Source organism: Bactrocera oleae, chromosome 5 (assembly GCF_042242935.1).
Source record: "Bactrocera oleae isolate idBacOlea1 chromosome 5, idBacOlea1, whole genome shotgun sequence".
Lineage (NCBI taxonomy): Eukaryota > Metazoa > Arthropoda > Insecta > Diptera > Tephritidae > Bactrocera > Bactrocera oleae.
The window spans coordinates 22,792,199-22,818,757 of record NC_091539.1 but is presented as its reverse complement, the minus strand read 5'-3'; the positions used below and the strand labels follow the sequence as shown (position 1 = coordinate 22,818,757).

Genomic DNA, 26,559 nt, shown 5'->3' with positions numbered 1-26,559 from the left:
TGTGAATATTCTTGAAATTGCCTTCCTTCATTCGCATGTCGAAATATATTTGCATATATGTACACATATGTACATATGCATGTCCCTCAATATGTATTTCGCAAAAAATCAAACATTGGCGCAAGTGACAAAAAAACGTAGACGCACCATCATCGGCCAATAATATTCAAGCGAACTCGCGGCTTATTTTCTAAGTATTTCATATTACATCGACAACAAATTCATTCATAAGGAACGTGCGTCTGCTTCAAAGCAAAGCGCGTTCGTTCATAACTCTGCGCCGCGCTATTTTTTCTGTGCGCCTGGTAAACCACATTTGGTTTTCATATAGAATTCCTACGCAAATGCGAAATTAAGTTTATAAAATGAATGAATGAATGAAATTGAATTTGAATGGTTTCAGTAAAACGAGAAAAATTGAATTTTACAATTTGACAGCCACCACTGAAATTTCTACCGTCCCCCTCGCATTTGTATGTTGCCCACAAGCTGCTTCCTCAGAACGATGCTAAAAATCAGAAATTGAAGAATTTGTCTGATGTTCCCTTCAGAAAGGAGAATTGGCAACATGACCTATTAGCGAGTTAAAATAATATTTCAATTTTATTTATATTATGCACTATATGTGGCATTAAATTATAAAATTTATATAAAATTGACATTTATATGAAATCATTAACTACTTCTATATATTCTAAGCACAGTCCATATAGTACTTTTATATGTTTACTTATTATCATTATTTCATTGTTTGTTGATTTAGCCCATTTTATCTAAATACGACGCTATGAAAATGCAGTTCAATCGGTAATCGCAATATTTCAAAAGAGCATAAGTCAACTTTTAATAGCAAACCACTGCAAAAAGGACAAACGAGACAACATAGCCGACCGACATTGTCGTAAAATTGTCGATTCAAATAAATTTTGTCATATCCGCCAGATGCGCAAAATTCGGCGTCAATATGTACGCGAGCTCATATGTATATTTCTATGTTTGTCGACAAAATTGTCATTTGGTTTTTTTCAACAACACAATGTCCGCGCGAACTCGCCGTTATTTCGTTGGCTTGCCACCATACACAGAGGCGTGTCAAGTGAGGGCTCATAATACATTAATATGTTGCTTAATGAGTATTGAAAAATACTGATGCATTTATGACTTCTTTTCGTAATATAATAATAATAAACGTAAAAACATAAATACACATAAATTCATACTTATAATCGTTTTTAAAATAAACTCGATTAATAAAAACTAGCTGAAATAATTATGTGGCAGTGCGCCCCTGACCCCTCCTTGCCAGCGATCGTTCAACTTGCTTCTCGCAAAAAGCAAAAAGTGTTGACAAAAGTCATTGCTTGTGCGGGGCAAGAACTAGCAAGCATCAGCGTACGTGTATTTAAGAATGTATGTGTGATTATCACATTTGTGTAAATACGCATAATAAGGAAATATTCAATAAACCTAAACATATGAACATATTTTCCTGATATATTTTAATTATATCAGAAAGTAAAATATGCTATTAAAGAAATTGAATTATGATATGCTTAGACTCCACTTAATAAAATAAAAAAATTAAATAAAATTTCAGTTTTAGGATTCGAACGTATAGGCTCGTATTCGGATTGTGTTTAACCACTTCCCGCTTACGACCTCAGCCACCACAAAAGTGGAAACGCAGCCGCTTAGCCACCGTTTTATTGTTATCCTTTGTTCAATAAGCAATTACTCACGCAACGCCCATACATAAGTTGGAAAAATTGCCTATTAAATGTTTATTTTATTATGAATTCTGGGGTTTTTACCGGTAATACAACTTTTTAATTCAGAAGGCTTTTCATAATTATAAATTTGTCATATCATAGAAATTGAAAACATAAATCTAAATAGGTATGCGCAACGATTTTTCATTTCCGAATATTCGTTGTGTCTATTTATAGCATTTCGCACATTGCGTAATGTATTTTTCTTTTTCGAAGTTATTTTTTTCGATGTTCCCTCATCTGGAATTACAAATTAGTACTCAAAAAGATTTCATTTAACATTTGCTCCTTCTCTATTCATTTACGTTCTCTGCTATTACCACACTCCACGTATAAGATGACAACGAAAATAACAATAGAATAATAGATTTTTATCTGTTTCAAAATCAAGTTAAAGATATGAAGTACAGATGGCGCTATTCTATAACGGCAACTCTTAACGCGAAAGTGATGAATTTTTAAATTTAAAATCTTACCTAATACAAAGTTTACTCCCTCCCTGCCCATGGTAAGAAGTTATAAGATTCACTAAACAACCATCCTCCCCTAAACGCTTTACAGAATTTTTGAATGCCCCTTATACTATCTTAGAATATTATCTCAGCGCCATCTACCATTCGCAACTGCAACTCAAATATACTTTTGAATACCTGACACAACTGAACAACGGAATTCTATGTAAAACGTTCTAACATCAACAACAATTTAAGAAATAAATAAATTCATTGTTAAAACATTATCTAGTTGATCAAATTATGAATCTAAACCATCCTCGACGCCCCTTGAACTCACACAAAAAACAGAAGAAATATATATATAAAGATATATGATTACATATAAAAGTATAAATATATATAAGCCAAATATTATAATATATATTAATGCAAACTTCCGAGCATTTTTTTTTTTCTTTTAAGTAGGGGAAAGCATTGAAAGCCGCAGAACTTTAATCCGCTAAACCTAACCTACTCCCAACTCATGTCTCTCCCACGGAACCACTGGATTAAGTATTACTTCATGGGAGAGAAAAGGACATTTAAGTCTTCTCTACAGTACGGACTGACTGACTCCTAATCTGTTGTAAGTGTCTCAGTTTTGTCATAATTAGAGCTGATGCTTCGCTGACAGTTTAACATTTATCAGATAACTGACACATATGTGCTGTCAAGGTTTCCACCATTAGACTACCGAGTGTAGATTTTAACTCTTTCCTAATATTTAAAAAACGGGGGCACAGAAAAAATACGTGTTCAGAGTCTTCTATGCACTCTGTACATGTCGGACAAAACGGACTAACATTATGATGAAATTGGAATAGATACTTTTTAAAGCATCCATGCCTACTCAGTATTTGGGTTAGGTGGAAATTTAGGTCCCCATGTCGTCTGTCTATCCACGAATGAATGTCCGGAATTAGTCTGTGGGTCCATCGTCCTTTAGGTGAGATTTGCCACAGTTGCTGCCACATTGTTAGGCTCTTGGTTCTCTCCTCTTTGTTTTACTCCTGAAGACGGCACTGAGAGCTGGTACAGTCGCGCGAATTCGTCCCCCGGATGTCAATAGGCGGCATGCTGGCTAATACTTCAGCAGCAGCACTTGATATCGTTCGGAAAGCACTTATTATTCGGATTGCAGAAAGTCTATGCACGGCGTTTATTTGTCTAGCATATGATTTTATGTCTAGCGCTTGTATCCATATTGGTGCTGCATATAATATCACCGTCATTGCTTTTGCTAATTAAAACCACCGGCTGGAGCGCACGCAGCCTCTATTGGCCATCATTCTCTATAGAGTATTATAGATTTTATTCACTTTACCGGAAGTATGCGCCAGGTGTTCTTTATATTTTAATTTGGAGTCAAGTATTACTCCCAGATACTTCATCTGCGGCTGTGAAGTAATCTCGCACTCCCCTATGGTGAGTGACAGCCTTTCTTCCACCTTCCTTGTGCTTATGAGCAAAACTTCCGTTTTCTGCTCGGCCAGCTCTAAGCTCATGGTAGCAAACCATTGGCGCAGACCATTTATGCAATCGTTGCATTTGAGCCCGAGATCATTTAAATGTTTAGCCACTGCTACCTGCTAGATCATCCGCATACGCTAGTGTTTTCACGTTTTTTGGTTGATGTATTCTTAGTACCCCGTCGTACATCAAGTTCCATAATAGGGGGCCTAAGACCGAGCCTTGTGGTATTCCACCCGAGATAGTGTAGCTCTGAGTGCCCTCGTCGGTGTCGAACAACAAAATGCGATTTTTAAAATAGCTTGTTATAGTATTTAAGAGATATTGGGGAGCGCGAATGTCGTATAGAGCTTTGATTATATTTGCCCACTTTGCGGAGTTGAACGCATTCTTCACGTCCAGAATAATTAGCGCGCAATACTTTTTTGTACCACCTTTCCATCTTTTGCCACTTACTGCACATTTCGCAGTATCAACGACTTCTCTTAGTGCGTCAATAGTGGACCTCTTTTTCGTAAAACCGTATTATCTTTCTGATAATCCGCCGGCTTTTTGGATTGCTAGCTCCAAGCGGTTTCTTACAATGCTTTCGTACACTTTACCAATCGTGTCGAGAATGCGCAATGGTCGATAAGATGAAGGTTCATCCGGTGGCTTTTTCGGCTTTGGGAGCAGTACCAAACGTTGTATCTTCCAGGGGTCGGGGAACACCTCTTCTATTATTCACGCATTGCACATTTTTACAAACAAACTGGGATTTATAGTCATGGCTTCCCTTAGGGTTTTGTTGGGTATGCCATCTATTCCAGGCGCTTTGTTGGTTATTATTCTTTTAGCTTTGGTCAATATTTCATATTCAGTGACCAGCAATGGTGGCTCTGCAGCATCGTTTTGTGGCTTTGCGTAGGAGATAGGGTGGTGTATCGGAAATAGTTACCCGACTACTCTTCTTATAAAGGATGCGCTATTAGGCTGCTGGGACTTATTTTTAAATTTGGGCATACAAATTTTGTACGCAGTTCCCCATGGGTCTATGTTCACTTCATTTCAAAGCTTTTTGAAACAATTTAACGTTTCCCTAGAGAACAGAACTTCAGCAATTGTAGCCGACTGATCGCTATTTGTGTAGATGTTTGACACTTCCCACTTAATGCGTCTGCTCAATGTGTCATTAGTAAACATTAGATCTATTATAGAACTTTTATTTCCTTTTTGGTAAGTATTTTTCGTGCCGCTATACAATAACATGAGATTCGTTTGGCTCAGGAATTCTAAAATAAGACGCCCACGATGGTTTGTTCTTTTGCTGCCCCAAGCAGTAGACCATGCGTTAAAGTCGCCCGCTATTATTATTGGCGATTTGCCTCTGGTTTCCAGGGACAGTTCCAGGAGAAAGTCCTCGAAATCTTTAATTGATGCGCTGGGACGGGCATAGCAGCTTACAAAATATATGCCTTTTATTTTTACCCCTGTGAAACCATTGTGAGCTTGCCTGGAATGCGACATAAAAGGTTTCCCTTTACAAGACCATATTGCTGTATTGCTAGTACTGTCTGTGATCCTGGTGCTTTCCGAACGCTGGCAGTATTGTTCGCTTAATAACGTGATATCAATATTTTTGTCTATAATCGTTTGTTTGAGCAGGTCTTGTGCTGCAACACAGTGCTTTAAATTTAGTTGAAATATCCTCAGTTGTTAGTGACGTCATCATCTCCCGATATTTCGGGCACTTCGTACTCAAGATTGAGTGATCCCCTTTACTTAGCAATCGCTTTGAAGCGTTTGTGCATATCTTTGCATAATTTTCATTGAATGCTCAGCTCTGTTCACGCGCCACTTTTAAAATGTTTTCTTCCGAGCTAGCTGGGGTGAAACACGTTCATCGTGGTTTGTTAAGTTTTGACAATTGACACGCTGCTCCGTAGTAATGTTTTCCGCTCGAAAAGAAGTTACATGTAAAAAAAAATGCGGGCAGTATTAAAGGGATGCCCAACCTATTCCAGTGTGAAAGCACCTCCAAATATGATACTTTTATAACATTTTTTATTGTAGCCAGGTCAATCAAATTAATAACTTTGGGGAATTTAAATTGAAACACCCAATTTTTATTAAGTTAAAAATTATTATATGTTATTAAACAACTAAATTTTCAACTTTTGACACTTAATAAAATGCTTTAATCATTTTCAATTGAAAATTAATACTACAAAGCATGACATCACAAACATTTCAATTTCGCGTTTTCTTTTGTTATCATTGTTTGACAATTATTGTTAGTGATCTTAAACAGCGGAAACAAATCTCTCCGTTCACGTATTTTTTCCAATTGCGAAATGTCAAAACCTCCTTAATCCAGTCAACTGTCAAAATTGAAGAGGTGATTTACGATCTCACTTCCAATGACATGAGAGTTGTACATCCCTTTATCTCTAGATGCGGGTGTCATTGGTTCAATGTCCTATTTTATTGTTATTTTATATTAAATAAATAAATTGCCAGAAGTAACTAAAAGCTTGAAGTGCCACGCTAAAATAGTTGTAACCATAGGAGGGAGGGAGGGGCGTACAGGTGGAGGTTGTTCCAGCTGCAGAACCCAAAGTGGCGGTTGGCGCTAGCCGTTTTTGATGGTTCCGGGGACAGACTCCTACAGCAATAGGCAACGTACATTACACGCCACTCACGTTAAGTGTGCAGATGGAAATACGTCGGAAAATGACACCAGAAGTTGCCTCGCACGTGAATTGGAACAGGATGTGTGATGAGGGATGGGATTGATAAGACTGGGTGTCATGCTACCTAGTTAGCTCTTTGAGACCGTAAAGGTTCCCTAGTGATACATATTGCCAAAGGATATTTCCTCTCTTGTTTTATTTCTTGCGTTCTTTTTTTTGCGTCCCAACATCCTTCAATAAATTAATATCATATGGGCTTCTTGGCGTGGACAAGTATCATGTTGCAGTATCAATTATTCCCCAATAGGCCCATCTCCGTAAGGAAAGGCGTTAGTAATTAGGGTACTCAAATATTTATTTTGGGGTATCGATCCGGGGATAGGAACTAAAGCATACAGCCCATTACGGGCAAAACATACCCACAGCTTGTTTCCACCTTGGCTTATTAAAAAAGGACTCTTCTCTTAGCTTACTATTTTTGGCAATCTTACAAAATTTACTAATTTCACTTAATGGAACGCTTGTCCCCAGCTGTAGGTTTGTGCAGATTTTTTACTATAATTTTTTTAGAAAAATATTATGTTTTACACATATATAAAAATGTTTATGGGCTAAAAATATTTCCTTTGGTTTGCGCATCATATTCGATACTAAATGAAGATAAGTTCAAAAGTCGCAAAAATGTTTGGTCAAAATACAAAAGTATATTGACTAGTGTTTGTCCATAGCTGGCGTGGGAAATTTGGAGTACATTAAAGGAAATACAACTGAAATCAAATCAATCAAAATAAATCTTTTTATAAGAAAAATAAATGATTTATTTTTAGTAAATACATATATTGTAAAACTGTTTTAGAGTTAATGGGCGAAAGTTACATATTATTGTACTACATAATTTATGACTTTAGTTGATTTTTTAGTGATTAAATTCAATATTTAGTGATTTAACTCTGAGTTACAAGCTAAGTATTAAATGTTCTTAAGTTTTGTGCATTATTAAAAAGTTTAAATTTTCGAATTTTTGGTGCCGAGTCAGCTTTTTGTTTCATTTTGTTTTATTTTATTCTATTTTCTCTCTTTATTTATCTCATTTACTTCTTTATTCACAGCTGTGTTGCGTGTAGCTGGACTGACAGGTAGAATCTTAGATTCTATTCTCGACTGTAAGGAATTGGGTTGGTCCTGTTTAAATTGTAGATCTATCGAAATCGATCTATTTAGTTTATAGGGAGTCACGCAATGGCTTTAACGAAATCGGTCGAGATCTTGTAACCTCACTGAAAAATTTAGGCACTACGAAAAATTTTTCAAATCTTTTAAGTGCCTGAATGATTCTCATGAATCCTCCAAACCGGCTCCTAAGCGTAAACGTCCTTCCGATGAAGTAACACTTAGTTCTTCTGTACAGAAAAAAACCTCTCCAGTGGCCTAATACATCTCTCTTCTCCTTGCCCTCAAGGTGATAAGCCGTCAACTTCCAAAAGCTCTATCTAATAGTAATAAGTGTCTCACAGTTCCTGAGGCTCCCCCTAATAACTTAGTAACATATATTAAAAATTTGGTAGTTATTCCACCTAAAAATTCTATATTTATTTCTAGACTTGCCAAAGATACCTTGGTGGAGGACATTAAGTCTTACATTTCGTCACGTTTAAAAATTGATGATATAAATATCCGTAAATTTAACTTCAATTATGATAGAAGTATATCATCGTTTAAAATAGACGTATCTCTTGAAGCATTCAAAAAGATCTTAGATAGTTCATTCTGGCCACCTGGGGCTTTTGTATGCGAATTTAAGCCTAAACTTAGAAGTCAAACTGAGGAAAACATTGCTAAATTACCAAAAGCAACCACCGATATAAAAAACTGAGTGGTAAAAATTCGCTAAGCATTTATTATCAAAATGTTAGAGGTCTTAATACAAAATTAACCGACTTGTATTTAAACAGTTCCAATTTTAATTTTTATATAATTGGATTTACAGAAACATTGTTAAAACCTACATTTTTGATAATGAGATTTTAAATAGCGAATTTCAAATATTTTGATGTGATTGACTGAACAGAATCGGTGCAGGTGTTCTATTTGCCGAACATTCCTCTATCCCATCTGAAGATGTTATTGTTCCAGGAGCCGACTCATTTGAATTTAAATGTATTAGAGTCTTTGTTAATAGTTGCTTTATTTATTTAACACTGTCTTATATACCACCCCATTCGGACTTATCTGTATACATGCAGCATGCTTCTTTAATAAATAGTGCTACTTCGATGGAAAATAATGCAGATTCAATAATCGTATTAGGAGATTTCAATTTACCGTGTGCTTCGTGGAAAGCTTTCGATGACTACATCATACCGATTTGCAATCGGTCATGTTTTCATGAGTATTTCGAAAAAATGTCCGAGTTGGGTCTGTACCAAATTAATTTGATTCCGAATAAATTTGGTAAATGCTTAGATTTAGTATACGTTGATACCTCTTCAAAGTGTTCCGTTATTCAGAGTAATCCTTTTGTTGTACCAGAGGATTCGTATCATCCTGCTTTGGAAATATCTGTCGAAATCATGAGCAATATACGCGATAATAATTATCAAACTTCGTGCTTTCGTACTCGGTTCAACTTTGCAAAAGCTAATTTTAAAAAGTTAAATACAGAACTTTCTACAATATCATGGCCTAATTATAATGGTGATATTGAATTGAGTGTCTCTCATTTTAATAACATTATTATGAAATTATTTGAAAAGTATGTTCCAATAGTAATTGTTAATAAAACTAAAAGTAGAAGTCCGTGGTCGTCGAAAGAGTTACATAAATTGAAAAACAGAAAAACTCGAGCCTTTAAACATTTTAAAAAACCGGGTCACTTGTCGACTATTCTAAGTATTCTGTATTGCGCCGACAATATTTTGGCCTAAACCAAAAATGTTATAATAATTATTTAAATAAAGTAAAAAATAATGTTATAAGTAATCCAAAATCGTTTTATGATTTCGTCAACTCCAAATGCAGGATTTCCAAATTTCCGTATACATATATTTACTTGCCTTTGACAAGGATATTTAATTCCTCTCTTAAACACGATATATTTCCTTCAATATGGAAACAGTCATTTATAATTCCTTTGCATAAAAGTGGATTTAGATCCAACATTGAAAACTATAGAGGTATCGCAAAACCATCAGTTATACCTAAACTATCATCACTGACCATATAACCTTTTCGATTTCTCCGTTAATTTCCTCATCTCAGAGCTTTCGATACAGTAAACTTCTCGATTCTCTTACATAAACTTGATCGACTGGGCTTTCAGTCAAGATTTCTTCAGTGGGTAACTTCCTATCTTTATAATAGAACACAAAAAGTGATATTTGAGGATACACCTTCAGATACAATTAATGTTTCTTCAGGTGTTCCGCAAGGTAAGATGACTACCCGCCCGATTCTGTTCTTGTTGTTTATTAACGATATCTCTTCAGTAATAGAATTCTCAAAAATTTTATTATACGCTGATGACGTAAAGCTTTTTAAATCGTACACTTCAACTGAGGAAAGGTGTCTGTTGCAAACAGACTTAAACAATATGGTTGCATGGTGTGATAGAAATGATTTTCCATTGAATCTGAATAAATGTAAGACGATGTGATTTTCCCGTAGATCTGTGCACCCCTCTTCTTATGTAATAAAACACCATATTCTGGAGCAAGTTTTTAACTATGTTGATTTAGGAGTTAATACTCTAAGCTTAATTTTTGTCTTCATATTGACACCATGGTCTTGAAAGCAAAAGCTGTCCTCAGTTTTGTTAAATGTTAGTCTAAAGAATTTAGAGATTCGTATATTACTAAAACACTTTATACAACTTTGGTTAGACCTAAGTATATAGGAATCTGTTGTACGGAACCCTAACTACCAAATCCATTCTAACAAGTTAGAGTCTGTTCAAAAACAATTTTTACTTTTCACCTTAGGGATTCTAGGGTAAGTCTACCTCCATACACTAGTCGTTTGAGACTTAAAAATCTTCATACAATTTTTAGTCGTAGGGGAATGGTTTTCCTAATATTCTTAGTGAAAATTGAATGGAACAGTTTGCAGTACTTTTTGCCTGTCTGAAATTAAATTTAATATCCCGATTCGCTTTTCGAGGCAGTTTAGACCTTTACTGTTAAAATCCTGTAGATCAAATTTTGAACTAAACGAGCCATTTCGCCGTATATATTATGATTTTAATTCTCATTCCAGCACATTTGACTTATCTGACTCACTTTTCAAAATTAAAAAGACATTGTTTTCTCTTAATGAATTAAAATGTAACAATTTATTATATTGTAACTATAAATCTTAGCTGTTGAAATTTTTGTTTCTGTAGCTGAGCAGTTTTAGATCTCAACACTTGAAAAATTCTCTTACCTTTTCTGACTCGCCTAATTGCGCACGTATGCGTATTGCGCCCCTCGCGTCGGTTGGGCGGGAGGAGGGTAATCGTTGGGTTATTATTATAACGCATGTAGGAATTATATTAAGTTGAAAAATCAACATCTTAGTCCAAATTACTGAGTTGAAGAGGGAACAATCAGGTAATACAGTAAAAAGTAAAAGTAAAACTACAGATAATTCCAAACACCAGAAGTATTGGAAACATCCCCCGGCAATATGATGTGGCAACGTTATTTATCTTTAAGGATCATTTTAAAAATATAATGATAAATATGTTTGCTAGACAAACAACAACACCATGGCTCATTTTCTTATTTCCGCAAATATGTGCAACTAAGATCGATAACCTACTACTCATCTTATGCCACGGCTACACATGCCTGTAAATCGTTGCCAGTACAGCATACGATTATATACCGTTGTGATGGCATACGAGCAATTGCAAGTTTATTTCAAACATTTTTTCCGCGCGAAAGAAGTTACGTGTAAAAAGTGATGAGGGCAGGGTTAAAGGGATGCCCAACCTATTCCAGTGTGAGAGCACCTAAAAATTTGCGTCTTTTATAACATTTTGAATTGTAGGCAGATCAATCAAAATAATAACTTTGGGAAATTTAAATTAAAACACCCAATTTTTATTAAATTAAAAATTATTATATATATATCCGTTTACCATTTGGAAAAAATATTTCGATCCTTTTTTATGATTTTGTGATAGAGCAAAACAACTGAATTTTCAACTTTCAACACTTAATAAGGTGCTTTAATCATTTTCAATTCATCAACCGATTTCCTCACATAATAAATCAAAACTTATTATCTATTGGGACACAGAGTTTTCATTTAAAATAAAGCGAATTTAAACTAAGTCAGTTGTATGTGATCCCCAATAAATTGTGTATCAATTTAAACACAAACAAAACTGCTATTATAAATAAATATGATATTTTATTTCAAGTTTTCTGATTTTTGTAAAGTAAAATGAAAACACCGCTTAGGAAGTAACGAAACGCTAAGTTCGGGTGTAACCGAACATTTTTTCCCCTATAACTTGCAAGAATCAAAGCCTAGGGAATTCCTTAAGGTGCTGCCAAAACTTTATTATAAAAAATTTTGCGAAAGAATTAAACATCCATTATTAGATGAAATCGTGAGTAAATTACAATCAAATTTGGTATCTTTTTGACTTATATTGAAGGCTCTAAACTTAGACTTAGTATTATTGCTACATTTTACTTCGCATCAGTTAAAAATATCATCAAAACACCTTCAAATGAGATATATCTATGTGATATTCGACCTAAGAGGCTAAATTTAATATACCGAGTTGATGTGGAAAACGTCAACCACATTGGAATTCATTATCACGGAGGTTCAGAACTAGGCATAGACCAATTCCATTATAATTCAGAGCTAAACCAAATAGATTTTAAGAACACTTGTCCATTTAGTTTCACTGAAATATCACACATTCTGACCAACAACGACGGATATAAGACAGGTGAAAAGACGGAAATAATTTCAGAGGATATATTGGCAATAGGGAAAGGGGCGGGCCTATTGCATTAATTTTGACCTTGAACATGGGAATTAGGGTAGTACTGACCCGATTGTATATATTTTTGCCAATAGCACATACTACTAACATACCACAGACTAATAAAACGCTCCCAGGGTTTCATTAAGGTGCCTTACATCCATTACCAATCGTTTGAAGTAAAGTCATTCGGATGTTCCTGATATTAGTTATATGGGGGCTAGGTCAAGTTTTCACCCAATTTTATGCATTTTAGATACAAATATACACTGTTATGATTAAAACACACTCTCTTATGTTCATTAAGATAACTCACATATTGGCCGATGTATGCGGTACAAAGTCACCCGGAAGTCCAAAAATCTTTATATTAGTTATAAGAAGCTAAGAAAAGTATTGACCCGATTCAACTCAGTTTTGACATACATAAAATATCAAATACGTACTATATATGGGGGTCCGTATATTCGGAACATAGGGGCTTGAACAGTTTTGGTTTAATTTGAACAAGTTTTGGTTATACGGTAATATACTTTAGAGGCATTATTCGTGCAAAGTTTTATCCGATACATTAATTTTTGCTCGATTTACATACGTGAAGGTGAGAGAATCAGATGTAGTTTAAAAGTCTACTATAAGGGAAGTACGTGTGGTTGTAGGCCGATTTCGCTCCTTTTGTACATAGGAACTGTACCTTTTGTACATTCGCACTGTAACATAGGAATGTCAGAGGAACATTACATCCCGAATATGGGTGAAATCGGTCGAGCAGGTCCCGAGATATGGGGTTTCCCCTAAAGGTGGGAGGTGTCATACCCATTGTTCAATTTTTGTTCAGCCTCCGATAAAGCTTAACTGTACCATCTTTTGTGTAAAATTCAATGTGCACATGTGTACTAAGTTTCTTTAAAATATCTCAGTTTTTGTTAAAATTTCTTATCTTCTACAAACTTAAATTTCCAACTGGATATAATTACGATTTCAACAATGCCTAACGTTAATTTCTGTTGTCTGGTTCTTCCTGATGAAAATCTCTGAAAGGTACTAAAAGCATCTGCAATCAGAGGTTGCGTGTATGCTATCAAACTCCTGCTACTGCACGGCAATTCCTTATTACTGTCTTCAATTGGTTTCGATACGGCATTATTGCTGGTATTGAAGAGAGCTGTTGGCTTTATTTTGATACGAAAAAAATTTATTTCATTTACGGAAATATATAAAAACACTAAAAACGTTGAGGTATATATAACTTACTTATTATCACAATATATATAATATAACGTTACTCAGTTTAACATTTGCCCATTAAACAAATGAGGAAATGAATGCACAAGTCAATGCACTATAAAAAAATATCCAAGGACTTATATCTACAATTTTATAAGCATCTCTTATAACGCATATAGGAATAATATTATGTTGAAAAAGAAAACACGTTAACTTCGGTTGCACCGAAGCTATAAAATCTTTCACAAATACAAAGGCCCCTTACAAAAACTTAATTCCGATCGTGATTGTTGTAACGGTTATCTAGTCCCCGCTTGGATGATAAGTGATAGTTTGGTTGTCGTCGAGGTCATCTAACGGGAGGCCCAAGATACAGGCTGTTTGTTGTTGTTGTTGTAACGATTACCTAATCCCCGTTTGGGTGATAAATTCTAGATTCGTTGTCGTCGAGGTCATCTAACGGAAGGCCCAGGACTGCTGTTTCGACGGGGTCGGACCATAGGGAGAGGGGCGTTAGATGAGTGGGGTTTGTTGGGCATGCAAAGAGGTGGTTAGTGTCATGCGGAGACTCATTGCATGCTCACTCCGATCGTTCATCGTTTAATTTGTATGGAAGCTACAAGTATATGATAAAGAGTCTGATCTCAATCATTTCTGCAGACAATACATTGTTGCCTTAAACAACAACTCGTGCCTTATTTCGTGAAGATACCTCGTCAAATGAAAGAGTTAACCTTACAAACACTTGATTCCGATCGTTCAGTTTTTATGGCACCAATATAATACAGTGATCTGATCTATACAATTACTTCGTAGAAATCAGTTCTTAATTCCGATTGTTCAGTTTGTATGGCAGCTATAGCGATAGTGGCCTGATATCGGCTGTTCCGGGAAATTAGCAGCTGTTTAATGAGAAAAGGACAGGTGCAAAATTTCAGATCGATAGCTTAATAACAGAGGGACTAGTTTGCATATATACAGACAGACGTGGCTAAATCAATTTAGCTCAAGAAGTTTCATATAAAAAGTGATGCGGGCAGGGTTAAAGGGATTCCCAACCTATTCCAGTGTGAGCGCATCTCGAAATTTGAGTCTTTTATAACATTCTGAATTGTAGCCAGATCAATCAAAATAATAACTTTGGGGAATTTAAATTAAAACACCAAATTTTTATTAAATTAATAATAATTAGATCCCTTTAACATATGTGAAAAATATTTCAATTCTTTTTTATGATTTTGTGATATATTAAAACAACTGATTTTTTAACTTTCAACATTTAATTAAGTGCTTTAACCATTTTTAATTGAAAATTAATAGAACAAAGCGCGACATCACAAACGATTTCATCACAAACATTTCAATTTTGCGATTTCTTTTGTTATGATTGTTTGACAATTATTGTTACTGATCTTGAACAGCGGCAACAAACCTCTCCGTTGACGTATTTTTTCCTATTGCGAAATGTCAAAACCTCTTTAATTCAGTCAACTGTCAAAATTGAAGAGGTGATTTACGATCTCACTTCCAATGACATGAGAGTTGTACATGCCTTTGTCTCTAGATGCGAGTGTCGTTGGTCCAATTTCCTATTTTATTGTGTTTTTATATTTTGTAATTAAGCGTGGTTTGACAAATCCTTGCATATGTTTAGGGATGGCAAACATTTTATTAGTCGATTCATGTATTAAATAATTAATTGCAACAACAAAATATTAGTTTCAATTAATTGCAACATATTAACCAATTAATCCCACTTTTGGTTTTTTTTGTTCTTACTGTTAAAATAATGAAACAACTTCATTTAAAATTTATTTATTGATAAGTTCGGGTGTAATCGAACATTTTATACTCTTACAACTTGCAAGAATCAAAGCCTAGGAAATTCCTTAAGGTGCTGGCAAAACTTTATATTAAAACATCTTCTGAAAGAATTAAACAAATTTGGTATCGTTTTGACTTATATTGAAAGCCATAAACTTAGACTTCTTGTTATTGCTATATTCTACTTCGCGTCAGTTAAAATATATATTCAAAACACTTTCGAATAAGATTATGTATTTATGTGATACTCGACCGAAGAGACTAAATTTAATATATTGAGTTGAAAACTTCAATCAGATCGGAATTCATTATCACGGATATGAGGTTTAGACCCAGGCATAGACCAATTCTATTATAATTCAGAGCTAAGCCACATAGTTTTTAAGAACACTTGTCCACTTATTTCCACTGAAATATCACACATTCTGACCAACAACGACGGATAAAAGACAGGTGGAAAGACGGAAATAATTTTAGAGGGTATGTTCATGCGACTTCTGATCCCGCGACATTTTGCGACTAAGCACACAACCCACCGTACAACATCATACAACACAACAGAACACAATGCAACATCATACACCACCTACAACACACCATATCACTTACCAACACAACCATATACAATTAACCAACCACACTAAACACCTATACTATACACCCACACTTCAAGCACCCGAATGATCAAAATCACCAGTCAGACCGGGATGGGCTCTCTTTTCGATTTCATCCGTGACCAATAAGGTTCTACATTAAAACGTTCCCACAGAGTGGTTTTCGTCGCATTTAATAAAAGTGAAAGTGAACTTATTATATTATAAATTATTTACAAACAAAAATATAAGAAATTGAACTTGTTATATTATAAAGTATTTTCAAAATATATATTAACGTGAAATTAATTAAAGAGTTTAAAAAATTAATTAAAGAATTTTTAACTAAAAGTAGTGCAATAGTGCAAGTAAGTATAACACCGCGTAAAAATTAAAGTAATTAATACATATACAAACATAAAAAATAAAAACATACAGCATTAAACACGGGACAGTAACGCACAGGAAAAACACCGGAGACAAGGAAAAAAAAATTAAAACAGAGGAAAACGAGAAGAACCATACACATACATTAGTGTTACTCCCAAAAACCCTTGGCGGAAAAAAAGTAAGTCCATTTCAATTAAATTTGAAAATAGAGACATTTAATGCACATACATATGTACATATGTATGTTATCTTACAGTGATATCGTTATTTCCTTGGAAATAAATAACCGAACAAAATAACTGAAAAAGAAAAAAAATATACGGTATCTGCCTCAGCTTATTTTGTGTCTCCAAATACACCGTTATATTCTTTCAAAAAAAAAAGTTTTTTTGCAAAGTCAAGTATTCCTACTTACAATATTTCCAGCGATACCCCTTGGGCTAATCAAGCAACAAGCAGGATCGCCTATAACACATAAGCAAAGTTTAACAAAAACAAAAAATTAAACATATTACAGAAATACATACATACATATGTGCATATACCTATAATTTAAATACAAAATTTTTGGGCTTTAAAACTTTGCCGCGAAATATATTGACCGCAAGTAACATCTTTTCTAGCATGCCTACATAATCATATGGTACATACATAAATTACCCCTTGGGCCCATAAAGCAACAAGCAGGATCGCTCAGAACATATAAGTAAAGGCAGAAAGAAAAAAAAACAACAACAATACAATTATTACACAATTATCGGCATTTATGTATGTACACATATTTTCTTAAACATTGTCACATTTCCCGCGCTAAATATTAGGTAAAGTATAAGAGATGGTTATTGTCCATAGTACTAGTGTTACGTGTCGCATCATGTCATACTATACGGCGCTGAAAACGTGCTTAGTCGCGCTAAAAGTTTGTTTTTGACAGTTTTTCGATTGATTCACTCAGTACGTTGTGAGCGCTCGTCAAAGATGGACACCAGCAAAGAGAAAATTCGCGATATTTAAAATTTTTCTTCGATCAAGACGAAAAAGCAGACAAAGCGGCTGAAAAAATTAATTTAGTTTATGGGCCCAATACTGTAAACGAACGTGTAGCAAAAAAGTGGTTTGCTTGATTCCGTTCCGGTAATTTCGATGAGGCCTGTCGTCAAAAATTTCGATAAAATCATGGAAATAGTAGGAACAGACCGTAACGTGAGCACTTATTTATTTGCTGGGGAACTAAAGCTAAGCCAAAAACCGTTTTGAACCATTTGTATAACCTTGGATTCAAAAAGAAGCTCGATGTTTGGGTGCCACACTAACTAACGCAAAAAAACATGATGGACCGAATTTCCATCTGCGAATCGCTGCTGAATCGCAACAAAATCGACCCGTTTCTGAAGCGGATTGTGACTGGCGATGAAAAATGGGTCACTTACGACAACATCGAGCTCAAACAGTCGTGGTCAAAGCTCGGGGAAGCGGCCCAGAAGGTGGCCAAGACCGGATTGACGGCCAGGAAGGTTTTGCTGTGTGTTTGGTTGGATTCGCAAGGAATCATCTACTACGAGCTGCTCCCCTACGACCAAACGCTCAACTCGGCCCTCAACTGCTAACAACTGGACCGCTTGAAGGCAGCACTCATCTAGATGAGACCATTTTTGATCAACAGAGGCCGATTGTGTTCCATCAGGACAACGCCAGGCCACACATGTCTTTGGTGACGCGCCAGAAGCTCCGGGAGCTCGGACGGGAGGTTCTAATGCACTCACTTTATGGTCCGGACCTGGCACCAAGTGATTACCATCTTTTCCTGTCCATGCCAAACGCGCTTAATGGTGAGAATTTGGCCTCAAGAGAGGTCTGTGAAAATTGGCTCTCCGAGTTTTTTGCCAATAGGGACGCAGCCTTCTACGAGAAGGGTATAATGAAGTTGGCATTTCGTTGGCAACAAGTGCACGAATAAAACGGCGCATATTTGACTTAAATCGAACAAATGTACACAAAGTTATCATCTTTTGAAAAATCAATAAAAAAAACCGAACGAACTTTTTACTTGACCAATATATACCGCAATCCAACCTTTTTGTTCTTCTCATTTCTCTTATATATGCTCTTAAAAAATATACTCATAAAATAATATAGTTACAAATATATACATATATACAAGTACTCTCAGCGAAACTTTACAAAAACGCGTTACATGTATGCATTTACACATATATTTACAAATGTATATATTATATAACTACGAAATATGCGGTCGAAACGGATAATCATAACCAAACATATGAAAATTAAAATTAACATACATATGTATGTTAATATATATAAACATATATATACATTTTTTTTTTAGAACAATTTTATTTTCGCGTTCCTTTTATACAAATGTATATAGATACATATAATATAAGCGAATATACATATGTACATACAAAATATACAAATTATTCGCCAGTGAAACGAATACCCAGCAAGCAATTTTCGGAAAATTTTAAGATAACGATAAGACGGACATAAATTTTAATAAAATCTAAATTGACTGTCCGATAAAAATAAAGTTTACAATAGACTAATTTTACAATCGAAGCTTTCAACAGCAAAAAAAAAAAGTTTTTTTTAACTATAGCTTTGGGAAGCAAACTAAAAATATTTACTACAATCATATTATAGCAATTTTCTTTTATTAAATTTATTACAAAACTATCTTAATAGCTAGCTAATAGCTTTTAATTTAATTCAAAACATTATAAATGCGATCTGGCAAATCAAAAGGCACACCCGCAGAAGCTACACGCTTAAAGCAGGGTGCAAAGCATAGAAGAACCAAAGACAATTCACTGTCAAGGTTCATAACTGAAAGTGACAACTTTATTAGATACTGTACACGGTTTTCGGCTTCGCCTATTAACGACAATACTAGATACTGACGACGCTGAACTCCCAGAAAACATTAAAGCTTCGGCGTCAGCCAAATATGAAAACTGCCTCGATCAGTACGAAACTACGAAGGCAATGATATTAGACCAAATAAATTTATTAAGGCCATGTAGAGCCACTACTACTCCTCCGAGAGTAGTTACAACTCCAAAAGAAAGCCTAGATACAGGTATATTTTTAAAAGTACCAACTTGTGCTACGGAAGTTTTTCATGAAGGTTATGATCAATGGCCGTCCTTCCGGGACATGTTCACTGCCGTGTATATCAACCTTCCTAAACTTTCACGAGCACAAAAGCTGTACCATCTCAGGAACAAAACAAAAGGGGAAGCAGGCAGTATTATCAAGCGTTTCGCTTTGAATGACGAAAACTTTAATCTGGCTTGGGATGCACTGGTCGAAAGATACGAAAACGAAAGAGTATTGGTAGATAACCAAATAACTATTTTAATGAATTTACCAAAAATTCAACAAGAAACCAGCCAAGAATTTCAAAAACTATACTCGTCAGGGACTAATTGCTTATCTGTGTTAGAAACACAAAATGTATCCACAGAATCGTGGGACCCTATCAAAGTAAATATTTGCGCAGCGACACTACCTGATGCTGCTTTGCTACGATGGGAGTAGTCACTAGTGGCAAGAAAGAAATCGCCAAAATGGCATCAAATGAAAGAATTTTAACAACTCAGTACGAAATAGCTGAGCGAGTAGACAAAAAGATAGTTAAGCCAAAAGGTCATCAAAATGACTCAAATAAAAACTTTTTTAAACCCCAAGTCAGTAATAACACACAATATTATACTTGTATACACGTTAAAAGAAGCCAAACATTCTTGTCAAATCAAACAAACCATTGGCAATCATTATGTGAAATCTGTAAAGGAGGACATAATATAAGATCTTGCGAGAAATTTAAAAAAATGTCCGTTTCAGATAGAAACAATCTTGTCCGACAACATAAACTTTGCATCAACTGTCTGTCCAATTCTCACGGGACAAAAGACTGTGAAAGCAAATTCAGTTGTGTGTATTGTCAACGACGACATCACTCATTGCTTCACATAACCAATTTTACAAATAGGAAGCAAAATCATATACATAAAACCACGGGTCTAGTCGCGACAACCAAATCAGGTAATCCCGAAATTTCGAACCCCGAAAATAAATAGGAACAGCACCATGTTGCTCAAAAGCAGCAAAAATTCAAGCGCTTCATTCAGAGAATGAAAGCAAAATTCTTTTACCTATAGCGGTCTTTCTATAGAACATAAAGGAGATTTATTCAAATTAAGAGCATTAATAGATCAAGGCTCTCCTTCATCCAAGATCCTTTATATCATCAAAAGCTCAGAATCGGCTAAAATTGTCGGTCAAAAATTGCAGTTTTCAAATTTCGGTAATGGGCGGAAGAATTATACAAAATTCAAATAAAATTTGCCCAATTACCATAGTCTCTCCAAACGCGGATATACGAAAAGATGTACAAGCCATTGTTCTACCGCAGCTCACTAATTTGCTTCCAAGCTATGAAGTAAATAATAAACAGTGGGAAAAATTCTCATATCTCAAATTAGCAGATCCCAACTGCCATACTTGATCACAAATCGACATATTATTGGGCAGCGAATTAATACTTCAAATAATTCTTGAAGGTATAGAGAAAATCTCTAATAAATTGTTAGCCCAAAACACAACGTTTGGATGCATATTAAGTAGCTGAGTCACAGAAAAAATTAATACCTGCACAACTCAAGTTGAAAATATTTCAAACGAATATTTAAATAGTCTCAACTCAAAAAATTCTAGGAAATAGAAGAATTACCCCAGATCACACAACCTTCAGAAGAAGACCTGGCATGCGAAGCCTATTACAAGTCCATAACAACAAGAAACGAACATGGTCGTTATGTTGTGCGACTCCCATTCAAGCCAACCTTTCCAGAAACTATAGCTCTAGGCCACTCTAGAATATCAGCAGTCTAGCAATTCCTAAGCTTGGAAAAAAGCCTAATAAAGAAAAGCGAGCTTAAATCAGCATATGATAACGTGATGGATGAATATCTTGACCTCAATCATTTGGAAGAAGCTGTACCATATGAAAAAATATCTAAAGGTAGATATTTATCTTTTTATCTTCCACAGCACGTGGTAATAAGACCAGATAAAATCACAACAAAAGTACGAGTTGTTTTTAATGCCTCAAAGTGTACGATCACAGGCAAATCACTCAATGGTGTACTATACACAGAACCAACATTACAACCTGATCTCATACTGCTAATACTAAATTGGGGCATATTTAAATATGTTTTTAATGGAGATGTAAAGAAAATGTATCGGCAAATTTTAGTACATAAAGATGACCAAGATTTCCAACGTATAGTCTTCCGAAAATCAAGTAAAAGTCCAATCAGCGACTACAAACTTAAACAGTTACCTTTGGCATCAATTGTGCGCCCTATTTAGCCATTAGGACATTACATAAAGTGGCAAAAACCTGTCGAACAAATTCGCCTTTAGCAACTTCTGTGCTACAAAAACAAACATACGTTGACGATATTACATCAAATCATCCTGAAATAATAAAAAACATAAAAAGGGAAGACTTATTAGATACAAACTTGCTTAAATTTGAAAAGGCCAGTACTACAAAAACTCTCTGGATTCAATGGAATGCGATAACAGATCAATTCTCATATACAATTGAGTCAATATCTGCAGTATCCGCCATAACCAAACTTCAAATACTTTCCTGGGTGGCAAAACTTTTCGACCCCGCAGGATGGCTTTCGCCAATAATGATTCAAGCACAAATCCTCATTCAAGAACTAAGGCAAGATGGAACTGAATGGGATGAGTAAGTAAAACCCATACGTTTAACAAAGTGGGTTCAATTTGCTAACAATCTTCATACCATCTCGGAAATTCGAATTCCTCGATGGGTAAATTTCGCACCTGACTATAATGTAGAATTACATGGCTTCTGTGATGCCTCTGAAAAGGTTACAGTTTACGTACGCACTGAATATGATAACAGAATATCTTCACGTCAATGCCAAAGTTGCTTCCCTGAAGACACTAAGCCTGTCACGGCTCGAACTGAACGGTGCACTTCTGTTAGCAAAACTAGTTTCAATTGTCCAAACCCATCTGAAACTAACCAATCACAAAATGTACCTTTGGTCAGACTCAGAAATAGTTTTAGCTTGGTTAGAAAAACCACCGTATACCTGGAAGACTTATGTATGTATCTAACCGTATATCTAAATATTAGACTTAATTGGCCCAGCACTATGGCAACATGTTGCAAGTGCAGATAATCCAGCGGATCTTGAGACAAGAGGTTGCAAACCACTTCATCTTACCAGCACTACACGGTCCTACGTGGTTAACAGAATCACAAGAAGTTTGCACAAAGTCTCACGATCGCAATATAATAGCTCCTGAAATTCGGAGAATTGAAAATTTTCATATCACTCCTGGTGAAGATGATATATTACATTGATTTTCTTCATTTCCAAAAGCACTAAGAGTAGTCGCTTACATGTTTAAATTTATCCAAAGACTTAATCAAAAGGTTAAAGGAATAACAAATGATCCTTCCGCACAACTAACGCACTCCGACCTGCAACATGCCAAAGTCAGCCTTATTACATAAGTATACACAAACTCGCTATTTCTTTCGGGAGAAATCAAAGTTAGTCGAAAGACGACCCCTCGATAACGAAAGCTCACTTCTCGTATTAAATCCTTTCTTGGACACTAAAGGATTATTCTGAGCACATGGAAGACTAGTGAATTCCACCCTTAGTTATAACGAACGACATCCCATTATAATTCCCGAGAAATCCCGTTTTAATTATTTATTTTTAATATATCTTCACCAACTTACATTACATGGTGAGCATCGCTTGATGCAACAAATGGTCCGACTAGAATTTTATATAACGCGCCTAAAGCCACAAATTAAAAGAACGATTTTTATGTGTAAACAATGCACATTATGCAAGCACAAAATACGCACGCAGATCATGGCAGCTTTGTCAACTGAACGCTGCAATTTTGCTCTTCCCTTTACCATTACTGGGGTCGATTTTGCTGGACCTTTCCAGATAAAGGCCTCTATGTTAAGGTCTTAATCATTCAGAAAAGGGTATGTGGCTGTATGCTTCACGACACTGCGGCTTTTCTCGCAACATTTCCATTCAAAATTATGAGCCACAATGGGAAAAAACTTACCGGAGCTCAAAGAGCCACAGAGAAAGAGTTTGTAAAGTTTACTCAAGAAGTCTCCCCAGAAATTGTTAAAGAATATGCACCACAAGGAATCGATTGGCAGTTTATAACCCCTTGTTCTGCTCACATGGACGGACTCTGGGGATCAGCTGCTTTAAGTCTCATTTAAAGAAAACGGCAGGTAATCATAAATTCAATTATGAGGAATTTGGTACACTACTCGCTCGTATAGAAGCTGTACTAAATTCAAGACCCATCTCACCACTCTCGCAAGCTTCCTCCGATCTCACAGCTCTTACACCTGGACATTTCCTCAGGGGAGCTCCACTTCTCGCCATACCTGAGGCAGAAGCAGACTCACTCAATTTAATAGACTGATGGGAAAAAATTAAGATACTTCATCATGAATTTAATACGGGCGAATCATACATGATGAATGTCTTCCTTCAACCGAATGGTGACTAGGCCGCATTGAAAAGGTACATCGGGGACGAGATGGTCACATAAGAATAGCAGACGTACGAATACAAACTGGTATACTAACTCGACCATTAGAAAAATTGTGTTTTCTTCCGAACACCGAAGAACCGATTACACAAACGCCGCCAAGACGAGCGCATAAATAAAATCAAAATCGACAATTAATTCGTTTAACGCGAAATACTACCGTTTTATAATCCGTACATTCAAATCTAACATTAACAAACGCGATTAGAAGTTAAGCATAACATATATATTTACATATACATATACAATATATATAAATATATATATTTTTTTTTTTTTCAAACCAACCTACAAATATAATTCAAAACTATAAGCCATACCATCTTTTAATATATTCCAATAGAAATGGACGTAGGAGATATCCACAGCACTCTCAAGACTGTGAAGTCCGTAATTGCTGCGCCTAGAGCATCAGCTCCACCCATCGCAGCACCAAGGATGCAAAGCGCCACGAGCCCGCCAAGCCAATCATATGCAGCAGCAAGCAACGAGGAGCAGTTTGAAAAGCATCTGCCTCCACAATGTAGTTTATGCCATCGACCATACGTCCTGAAGAGGTGCACCATTTTCAAGAGCATGAAGTCCGCTCAACGACAACAGATCGCCAGAGCCCACGGCCATTGTATGACTTGCTTGGCAGATAGTCACTCCACCGTTGACTGTGTAACCGACGGATCGTATCAATATTGTCAACGAACGCATCACACATTGTTTCATCGATTCCCTCGACGAGCAAAAAAGACCAGTTAGCGGCACAGACAACACAAGGATCCCGTCCAGCGCCGAAAAGTACATTGATCCAAGCCATCCAGAGGGGCACGCTCGCGGCCACCTCCATCACCCCATGGTAACGCAACCAGCGACAAAGAGCAACTGGATTGAACGCCGTAGAGAGTACCCTGCAACAGTAGCAGAGACTTCTTGGTAAATAATTCGTCTAGGGATGTTTATGCGACTTCTGATCCCGCGACATTTTGCAACTCAGCACACAACCCACCATACAACATCATACAACACAACAGAACACAAGGCAACATCATATACTACCTACAACACACCATATCACTCACCAACACAACCATATACAATAAACTAACCACACTATACACCTATACTATACACCCACACTTCAACCACCATCTTTTCCACCACCCGAATGATCAAAATCACCAGACAGACCGGGATGGGCTCTCCTTTCGATTTCATCCGTGACCAATAAGGTTCTACATTAAAACGTTCCCGCAGAGTGGTTTTCGTCGCATTTAATAAAAGTGAAAGTGAACTTATTATATTATAAATTATTTACAAGCCAAAATATAAAAAAGTGAACTTGTTATATTATAAAGTATTTTCGAAATATATATTATATTAACGTATTGGCAATAGAGAAACGGACGGGCCGATTGCATTAATTTTGACATTGCTCGGAAGTTCAAAAATCTTTAAATTCGTTATAAGAAGCTAAGAAAATTATTGACCCGATGTTTTGACATACAGACATACTATTATCAGGAAGCATCCGCCATGAATATCAAATATACATCTCACACATTGCCCGATATTTTCGGTAAAATATCAAATATGTATTAAAAATGGGGGTCCATATATTCGGTACATAGGGGCTTGAACAGTTTTGGTTTGATTTGAACAAGTTTTGGTCACACGGTGGTATACTTTAAAGGCATTATTCGTGCAAAGTTTTATCCGATACACTAATTTTTGCTTGATTTACATGATTGAAGGTGAGAGAATCAGATTTAGTTTAAAAGTCTATTATAAGGGAAGTACGTGTGGTTGTAGGCCGATTTCGCCCATTTTCGGACTGTAACATAGGAATGTCAGAGGAACATTATATCCCAAGATATGGATTTTCCCCTAAAGTTGGGCGGTGCCACGCCCATTGTTCAACTTTTGTTTTGGCTCCGGTAAAGCTTAATTGTACCATCTTATGTGTGAAATTCAATGTGCACATGTGTACTAAGTTTCTTCAAAGTATCTCTGTTTTTGTTAAAATTTCTTACCTTCTACAAACTTAAATTTCAAACTGATTATGACTACCATTTCAACAATGCTTTACGTTAATTTCTGTTGCCTGGTTTCTCGTGGTGAAAATCTCTGTAAGGTACTAAAAGCATATCAGAGGTTGCGTGTATGCTATCAAACTCCTGCTACTGCACGGCATTTCCTTATTACTGTCTTCAATTGGTTCCGATACGGCATTATTGCTGGTATTGAAGAGAGCTGTTGGCTTTATTTTGATACGAAGAAAATTTATTTCATTTACGGAAAATATAAGTACACCAAAAACGTTGAGGTATATATAACTTACTTATTACTCCAATATATTATATTATATATAACGTTATTCGGTTTAACATTTGTCCATTGAACAAATGAGGAAATGAATGCACAAGTCAATGCCCCATAAAACAATATCCCAGGACTTATATTTACAAT

The 26,559-nt window shown here is 35.8% G+C and overlaps 1 long non-coding RNA gene across 1 annotated transcript in view; it reads left to right on the top strand.

Annotated features, from left to right (window-relative positions):
- LOC138857534 (uncharacterized) overlaps window positions 1-25,477 on the top strand; it is a 32,691-nt gene extending 7,214 nt beyond the window's left edge. Inside the window, exon 3 of the long non-coding RNA XR_011396633.1 lies at window positions 24,446-25,477. This is a non-coding gene — a long non-coding RNA (uncharacterized lncRNA). The remainder of the gene's footprint in view (window positions 1-24,445) is intronic.
- The last annotated feature ends 1,082 nt before the right edge of the window (window positions 25,478-26,559 follow it).